Source organism: Cryptomeria japonica, chromosome 2 (assembly GCF_030272615.1).
Source record: "Cryptomeria japonica chromosome 2, Sugi_1.0, whole genome shotgun sequence".
Lineage (NCBI taxonomy): Eukaryota > Viridiplantae > Streptophyta > Pinopsida > Cupressales > Cupressaceae > Cryptomeria > Cryptomeria japonica.
Window position 1 is genome coordinate 303872129 of NC_081406.1, and position 9912 is coordinate 303882040.

Sequence of the window (9912 nt, forward strand, 5' to 3'; positions counted from 1 at the left end):
ATGTCTAAACAAGAAGATTTGGGAGATCACTGAGAAAGGCTATACTCCTTATGATTCAACATCTCGCAATCCTCCTCTCGTAGACTTGGATAAGAACATTGAAAATGACTATAGAGCGAGAGAAGCCCTTTTGAGCGCCCTTTTAGATCAACAAACAATGAGATTAACCGACAAATCATCTACAAAAGCTATATGGGATAAGTTGGAGTCTCTAAATGAAGGTGACCGTACTGTTAAAATTGCTAAACTTGATGGTTACCGAGTAAGGTATGAAAACCTGAGAATGGAGGAAGATGAAAGAATTACTTATTTTATGGAAAGAGTTAATGAAATTGTTTTGGGAATTCAATGTTGTGGTGGATCTCTGAGCGAAGATGAGATTGTTTCTAAAGTATTGAGAGCTTTACCATCTATTTACAAGATGAAGGCTATTGTAATTAATGAGATGAGAACAATGTCTAACACTTTTGTTAATAGGGATACTTTGGTTGGAAAGTTATCTTCTTTTGAGCTTGAAGGATTCGGTCCTCAAGGAGCTGCAAAGACAGTTCTGCATTCAAGGAATCTATATCATCAACCGACAAGAGTGATTCGAAAGCATTATATGCGAAGGAACTGGAGGATATGAGGAAACAAGATGAAGAGCTTGAAGAACTTGAAGCCCTATTTTCTAGAAGAGTACCTAAAGGTCTAGAAGGAAGTAAGTATGAAGGAAAATCACCTTTCAAATGTTTTTCATGTAATAAGATAGGTCATTTTGCATCTAGATGTCCTGAGAGGAATTCAAGATTTGAGGAGAAAGCTAGAAGATCTTTTAAGCCTAACCATGAATATTAGAACAAGCATAAGTATAGGAGGAACAAAGACAAATCATGCTACTATGTTGATGAGGAAGGTGTAACTGATGATTCTGATGATGAACCGACAAACGATTCAGCTAGTAGACTCGACAATGGAAAATAATGGGTATTCTTAGCTATCAAGGAAGATGCTCTAGAACCTGTCATTCAAAATGAAGAGAAGGCCCTTGCTGCTAAAGTTGAAGACAAGGATGAATGGGTGATAGACAGTGGATGTTCACATCATATGACTGGAGATAAAAGGAAGTTTCTATCTTTGCAAGAATTTGACGGTGGTTTGGTCAGGTTTGGAGATGACAAAGCATGCATAATCAGAGGAAGAGGAACTATATCATTGGATGGTAAGAATAAACTTGATAATGTTTAGTATGTTGAAGGTTTAAGGCATAATATTTTGAGTGTAGGACAGTTGGTGGATAAGGGATTTCAATTACAGTTCAAGGATGAAAAATGCAAAATCATCAACATATCTGGATTGGAGATTGCTACCGATACTCAGACTAAAGGTAACATCTTTCATTTGAACTCTGGTGAGAAGACATGTTTGATTGCACATATTGATGAGAGTTGGCTATGACATAAGAGGTCATGTCATGTAAATTTTGATTGCATTGTAAAGATCAGTTCAACTAAGGTAGTTAGAGATATACCAAAGATTGTGAAGCCTCGTAATCTGTTATGTAAGGAATGTGAAATGGGAAAGCAAGTCAAAACTTATTTTAAGAGTGTTAAAGAAAAATCTAATGATGTTCTTGATCTTGTTCAAACTGATTTATGTGCACCTACAAGAATAAGAAGTTTTCAGGGTGATAGATATTTCATGCTAATTATTGATGACTATTCTAGAATGATGTGGGTTACTTTTCTAAGGGAGAAGTCTGAAGCCTTTGAAAAATTCAAGAACTTTAAATCTTTGGTTGAGACAGAAATAGTCATGTACTTCTTTATCTACTGCTGAAGCTGAGTATGTTGTTGTTGCTACTAGTTGTACACAAGTTCTATGGATGAAGCAAATATTGAAGGATATAAGGGTAGATTGCAATGAACCGATAGTTATTCACTATGATAACTCTGCTACTATTGACATATCAAAGAATCTGATATCATTCTAATACAAAGCACATATCAATCAAGTTTCTGAAGGAAAAGGTGGAAGCAAATGAAGTCAGATTGGTTTAAGTGAACACTAATGAGCAGATTGCAGATATCTACACTAAACCTTTGCCCAAGGAATCATTTGAATATTTTAGAGACAGATTGAGGGTCTCTGCCCCTTTGGTTGAGACTTAAGTGATGCGGATTGGCATTAGTCCGGTATGCATTATTAGATCTATTATTCATTCTGGATTGATGAGTTGGTGCTACTACTCAAGGGGAGTAGTCAGCTATGTGGTTCAGAGGTTTTATGATTTTTCTTTGATGTTTATATCAGATTTCTGGCATTGATGTCAAAGGGGGAGATATATACATGTGAAAAACAGAGCTTAACAGAGATATCAGTTACAAGGGGAGTTTGGTCTATGGTTTGGTTGTTTGGTTCAGAACTTCATTATTATATCATTTGATTGGATGTCTTATATAGGGAGAGACTTGTTTGGCACTTCTTGGCACTTGGATGTTTTTCACATCTAGTGTTTCCATCAATGCCAAAGGGGGGGATTATTAGAATTTTGGAGGAATGGATTATGCATTGCATTGATGTTTGTCATTGTGTCAACACTAGCTTCTTTGGTTATCTACCAGATTCCGGTAGAGTGGTTGGACTTTGATGACGATTAGGAGATTTGTCTCTGGTATATTGCGATTGGTGGAATTGGTTTGGTTCGGTTATTCATGTTATTCAAATGTGTGTCACATTCAGTTGGTTCAAGATTTGGTGATCCAGAAGCTATCATATGTTCTAGTAAGCCTTTTGGTTACTGGCAAGGGTTCTATCGACAGAGATTCGTTGAATATCTTTTGATGGACTCAATAAGTGGTGTTGGTGCAGCTTCTATAAGGTTCTCAGGATGCTGATGGTTATTGTGTTCATGTTCTAGTTGATTGGTGGTATCTCATTTGGTTTATGGCGGCCTATTTTAGGTCCAACCTTATTCTGCTAGGTTATGGACCGGTTTATGTAACATGTTGGTGGATGCTCTTGATGCGTTACCGATTGGATTTATTGTTTGGTTAATGTTGTTTCGATCTTTGGAAGACTTGGATTATCATTGATTTTTGGGTTTATGTAATGGATTTATTGTATTATCTTTTTGGTGGCTAAACTAATTGTTTGGGTCCTGGGTTGGTATAAATATGTTGTGATATCTCTTTGTAGATCGTGGCATGGGATTATGGTTATTGGATCATCTGTGTGCGAATAAAGTTGCAATATTATGAAGAAGGTTTGGTTGATCATAAGTGATCGAATTGGGTTTGTGAAAGAGGTTTAAGATCTCTGACATTGAGCTTAACTGAAACTATACTCAAGCATAGGAGATGCTATTCTTGCAGTTCATTCTTATTTATGGATTATAATCTGGATTTCTTTTGTAGTCAATGAGGCTCCTTTTGTGATTAGTAGTGTGCTCTAGGATGTTGGCCTTCTTGCATGTGCATGCCCCTTATTGTATTCACATACTTACTGCAGAAGTATCATCTGACTATGGGTAGGCTTCCCACCGTGGTTTTTCTCTTGACCTTATTTTCCACATACAAATCTTGGTGTTATGTGTTGTGGATGCATGGTATTTGGTTTATGATTTATGTTTGTGCTTAATTAATATATCTGCTATTTTGGTATTTGGTTTATGCATTCCGATAAAAGGTTTTGTGTGCTTAAAGTTTCATAATTTGTTAACAACTAATTCACCTCCCCTTCTTAGTTGTTCACCAGTTATCCTAACATTAACATCCTAGTGTGTACAACATACCCCTTAGGACCCAATATGACCATAGAGGATCACATTGTGTCCTAAGGGGTCACACATGTTCTAACACATGCATGGCCCCTTAGGACCACATATGACCCCTTAAAACATCCTAGTGTGTGCAACATACCCCTTAGGATCCAATAGTGTCCTAAGGGGTCATATTTGGTCCTAAGGGGTCACTCATGTGTTCTAACACATGCATGACCCCTTGGGACCCCATATAACCCCTTATAACATCCTAGTGTGTACAATGTACCCCTTAGGACCCAATTTCACCACATAGGATCACATAGTGTCCTAAGGGGTCATATGGGGTCCTAAGGGGTCACACATTTGTTCTAACACACATGTGTGACCCCTTAGGACTACATATGACCCCTTATAACATCCTAGTATGTACAACATACCCCTTAGGATCCAATTATGTCCTAAGGGGTCATATGTGGTCGTAAGGGGTCACACATGTGTTCTAACACATGTGCTACCCCTTATAACATCCCAGTGTGTACAATGTACCCATTAGGACCCAATTTGACCACATAGGATCCAATTGTGTCCTAAGGGGTCATATATGTCCTTAGGGGTCACACATGTGTTTTGACACATGTTTGACCCCTTAGGACTCCATATGACCCCTTATAACATCCTAGTGTGTACAATGTACCCCAGGACCCAATTTGACCACATAGGATCACATTGTGTCTTAAGGGGTCATATGGGGTCCTAAGGGGTTGAACCGTTAGGACCACATATGACCCCTTATAACATCATAGTGTGTACAACATACCCTTTAGGATCCAATTATGTCCTAAGGGGTCATATGTGGTCCTAAGGGGTCACACATGTGTTCTAACACACGCATGACCCCTTAGGACCCCATATGACCCCTTAGGACACTATTGGGTCCTACGGACCCGTATAAATTGTACACACTAGGATACACTATTGGGTCCTAAGGGGTATACATTGTATACACTAGGATACATTATAAGGGGTCATATATGGTCCTAAGGGGTCACACATGTGTGACCCCTTAGGACCACATATGACCCCTTATAACATCTTAGTATGTACAATGTACCCCTTAGGACCCAATTTGACCACATAGGATCACATAGGATCACATAGCACATATAAATTTAAATATACTGTTTGAATTAGTATATGATTTAAAGTCTCTCTCTTCCCTTAATTTGCTCAGCATGTGTTTTAATTTTTAAATGTTTTAATTTAGTGTTCTTTAATGATCTCTCTCTCTCTCTCTCTAATTTAACAATTTTAATTTAATGTTAAATTGAATGCACTTCATGTGTGTGTGTGCTTAAATAAATTCTAACTTTACGATGTACACAGATAGATGGAGTATTAGGATCATCGTGCACCTATGCCTGATCATGATCCTCATGCACATGCTCCTGATCAAGATCCCCATGCATAATCTACACATTAGGACCATCTCCCTGATATTGGGACCATATTTCATCATAGTGACTTGGAGATGCAAAAATTGAGAGCCATTTTAGATAAACCACAGATGGATGGTGTGTAAAAGTGTACATGACAATCCATTTATGAGAGTTTACAAATATTGAGGGACCATCTTGTGAGCCACGCATTATTTTCTCCATACGTTATTGATTCTATTTATAGACAGTTGAGGGATGAGGTGACAAGTACTCATACCTTGGTAGATGTGTAGAAGGAAGTGCCCAATTAAATCATTAAGGAGAAATGTTTTCCATAGTGCTAGGAGAAGAGAAAGGTGAGAGGATAATAGGTCACACGATGCATAGATCCACAAGTGGCAGTGAAGATATACCCACACTTCTTAGCTACTCATGGTTGTTATCCTAATAATGACCAGATACCTTTATACTTTGCTCAAAAAGTGTTTGCTAAGGTTTGATTGGGTACGAAACCCAACTACCTTGACCTTCTAGGATATTACGAATATGGGAGGGGTAGAGTTGTTGATAGAGATGCATATCGTAGGCATGATAGACAAGTGCCTAGACACAGGTAGCTTGTTGGTGAGAGATTTCTGACAATAGCCCCAACCCTCACCCCCACAGTTGATCACATTGTGATTGCTTCTCAGAGAGAAGAAATTGATACCATTGGAGATATTGCATCAACAACAATGACCATTTCTTCAGATAGGCTGGGTAGACATCTGATTACCCGACCACGTTTGAGATCATCCACAGATGCATCTTCCAATCATGGGGTGGTTGATTTAGATAAGTATGTTACTACTGGCATCCCGTCACCAGATGATGTAGAGGCTATAGTAGGAGGTACTAGACATGTAAAAATGTCACAATATTTATTTGAGGACCTATTATATGCATATCGTTTCATTTCACCTTGACTTCGGATACCATTGGCTGATGTCAAAGATGAGATTCTTAGAGACACACAGGCTACTGCATTGAGTCATACGTCAGGATAGTCATATAATTCTCATCACTCTATGTATGCTCTGAGTGACCCACCTACAGATCACTTTATTGCTGTAGAGGAGGAGATACGGGCTGATCAAGTCCATATAATAGATGAGGGCTTGGATTCATTTGAGGAGCAACTACGAGATTTAAGCCAGTTTGGTTAGATGGATATGCTACTAGGTGCATTAGAAACTTCATCGATTCCCAATCATCTACATAGCCCCTTACAATCCTCACTCATTCGTACCACCAGAGAGATATGGAGATGCAACTGATGTGGCTGATATGATTAGACTATATAGGCTCCTAATACACAGGTACATGTGCATGTAATTTTTAATGACATGGTGGATATAGTTTCTATAATTTAACTATCATTCATTACATTCAAACTAATCCTAAAATACATGTATGTACTAGTTATCTCATGTCACTCCTAGCTTGAGCTCAGAGCGCATGTGTAGGCGAGATTCTTTTGATGCTACACCTGCTAGTGGATAGGTTAGTTATGGATTTTGTATATATGTACATGTTACAATATATTTTAATAGTCTATTTGATTTAATATTCATACATGTAGAGACATTTAATTTATATTCTACTTTTGTAGGGGTTGATTGGACATCCATTAGACTAGGACTCTCACTCAGAGGGTCACTCCGTTCATGGCCAACATGATGTAGATTGATCTGCCACTTTATAATGCATGTGTTTATCTTTATATATACATGGAGTTTCATAAACATGTATTGCTACATTTAGACTTACTTTATATTGAGCTACATTCATACTTACTTTATATTGCTACATTCAGATTTACTTTATATTGCGTACATTCAAACTTACTTTATATTGCTACATTTAGACATATACATTTGGTTATACTTTATATTTTTGGCATTTATAATTTACATGTGTTTGTTTGATATATACTTTATATCACATGTGTGTTTGATTAGATGTTTAGTTCAAGAATATTTCATGTTCATTTGTGTGTGTGGGTGTGCTTGTGTGTGTGTGTGTGTGTGTGTGTGTGTGTGTGTGTGTGTATTAGATGTTTACTTAAATGTTCATATATAATTCAAACTTAAATGTCCTATAGATTATATGTTTATTTTAAAATTAGATATATATACACGTCTTAAATTTTGTACATGTCCCCTTAAGACATGTATTCAAATTTACACATGTACATGTCCTAATTTAAATCAATTTTCATACAAATGCATTTCTAATTAAATGTTCATACATATGTACATGTCCTAATTTACTTTGTCTATACATGCTAAATAATTTGAATAACTTACAAATTATGAATGTGCATTTAAAATTAGATATATATCGTAAGGGGTCATATGACCCCCTTAAGACATATTCAAATTTACACACATGTCCTAATTTAAATCGAATTTCATGCAAATGCATTTTTAATTAAATGAATAGATGCTAAATCACACAAGCCATATAAAAATCACACTTGAGCCATGTATAACTAAACAATATGGTCCAGAAAAGCCATATGTATAAAAATCACAGATGTATTAAATTCAAACACTTAAATGTATTTAAAAATTTATCCTGAAAGTTTCAAAACACGTTAAGTTCTAAAGTCTTATTAAATAAATTCATGGCTTCAAACATATGTACTTTGGTGTACTAAATAGTTCATACCATATCAAGTGGTTCAAACCGCTCTTCAATAACACTTAATATTCTCTCATGATCTTCACTATTTAGTCTCCACTTTTGAGACCGCTCGCGACGTGGACCTGTATTAAAAATTAGGTCAACAAAAATGACCAAGTGGCTATATTGATATACCTTGTTGTCAATTTAGTATTCATTGAAATGAATCCCATGTTGAACAATTGTAACTTGTTTGAAATATGTACCTTTCACTACAACTGAGCGTGCATGTATAAGAAACAAGAAATTCGTCTAGGTTGAAAAATTTGTGAAAGTGTATAAAAATTAAATTATGCATGTGCATAAAATAAATTGAAGTTCAAACATGTGGGAAAGGACATTTCATTTTACACATGGATTGAAGTTCAAACATGTGGGAAAGGACATTTCGTCGCTCATTTTAGATTTTGTTAACTTCTTTCTCTCTTCTGTGAAACACAATAAATAATAACTAACACCTTTTATATTTCCAGCTTCTGCTATGATTGCAAAAATATCTCCTTCAATTCAAATTTATACATGTGGAAAATTAAAAGATTTAAATAAAATGTACTCGAATAAAAACTTACATGCACAACATTAAAAGTATATATATAATAAATGTACCTTTTATAATTAATCTTGAAATATGATCATAATCAACAGAAATCAAAGGAATGTCTTCAAACATTTTGTCCTCATTTTCCTCGTATGTGTCAGTAACAACTAGTGGCACCAAATGTCATTCACTGACATATCCAAGCTCTTGGTTCTTGCAATTAACAAAGTTTTCCAAAATGCAATCAGAACAAAAACATGAATAATCCCTAATGTACAATGTCCATGGGTGATTATTTGTACTCATGACACAATGCAAAGATGTTGTCTTCTCCACGCTCTTGCATCCATGCATTGATCTTATATCGACATCTACAAAATGTATGTATGTGTACACAAACATCTTTTTAAAAAAATGAAGTAAACATTTAAATTTAATTAAATTTATTTATACTTCTAATCTACAAAATTCCCTTTTTATTTATTATTTTATACTTAATTTTTTTTTTGAAAAGAGATCACGTACCTGACTTCTCCCAAAACATTCTATATGGAATGGGCCTGTGTGTTCCCGATGATAAACCAAGATAATTTGGTTGTACAAAGTTTTTCTTACACCATTCAACAACATCATGTTCATCATCTATATGATCTCCTGTATAATTTATTTGATGCTTTCTTAGAGAACGTTTGATACAAGCTCATGCACCATCATGTCCACCCTTTCCATGTCCACTCTAAAAAAAACTCCAAACATGTGGTATTTTGTCATTTTGATGATATCTACATAGTGGATAAAATGGCCTCGAAGATTTGAATTATGTCTCACATCCATCAGACCAAAGAAAAATGTTTAACTATTGTTATGCCTCTCTCTTTCAAATATTCAAAAAATTTCTTAAAGCAATGTTGTACAAAAGTGTGTCATACTCCTTATCATCACTAATATAGAAGTGGTACTCTTTCTTAATGACATGATTTTCAAATGTACTGTCAACACCATCCAAATCCATTTGTGCATGTCGATAACACACATGCACCATAATAATGATTTTTTGTGAAAATTAATACTCTGATTGAATCTCTTTTTGATGTGCAAAAGAGTAATTTTCTATGAAGTCCACTACTAATAAAATAGTTCCAAGTGGGAAAGTGTCTCTTATGTTTGAAATTGTTGTGCTTTCCACTTGGAAAAAAAAAAATGGCATATGTATAGTTTAATCAACTTACAAAAAATTTCCATAAATGTTACAATAGGTATCTCCTTTTCTACATAATCTAACCTTGTAGATTTCTTTCCAAATTTTATTTCAAATTTTTGGTACTTGTAACTCTTGCAATTTACCATCTTCATCATGTCAGTATCTTCATCCCTCAAAGGAAATTTAGCCAACTCCCCACATGTTCCACAAATTTATTTTATAAAATCTATTTGACCAGTTGCATTATCATCTGATTTGTCACATAAGA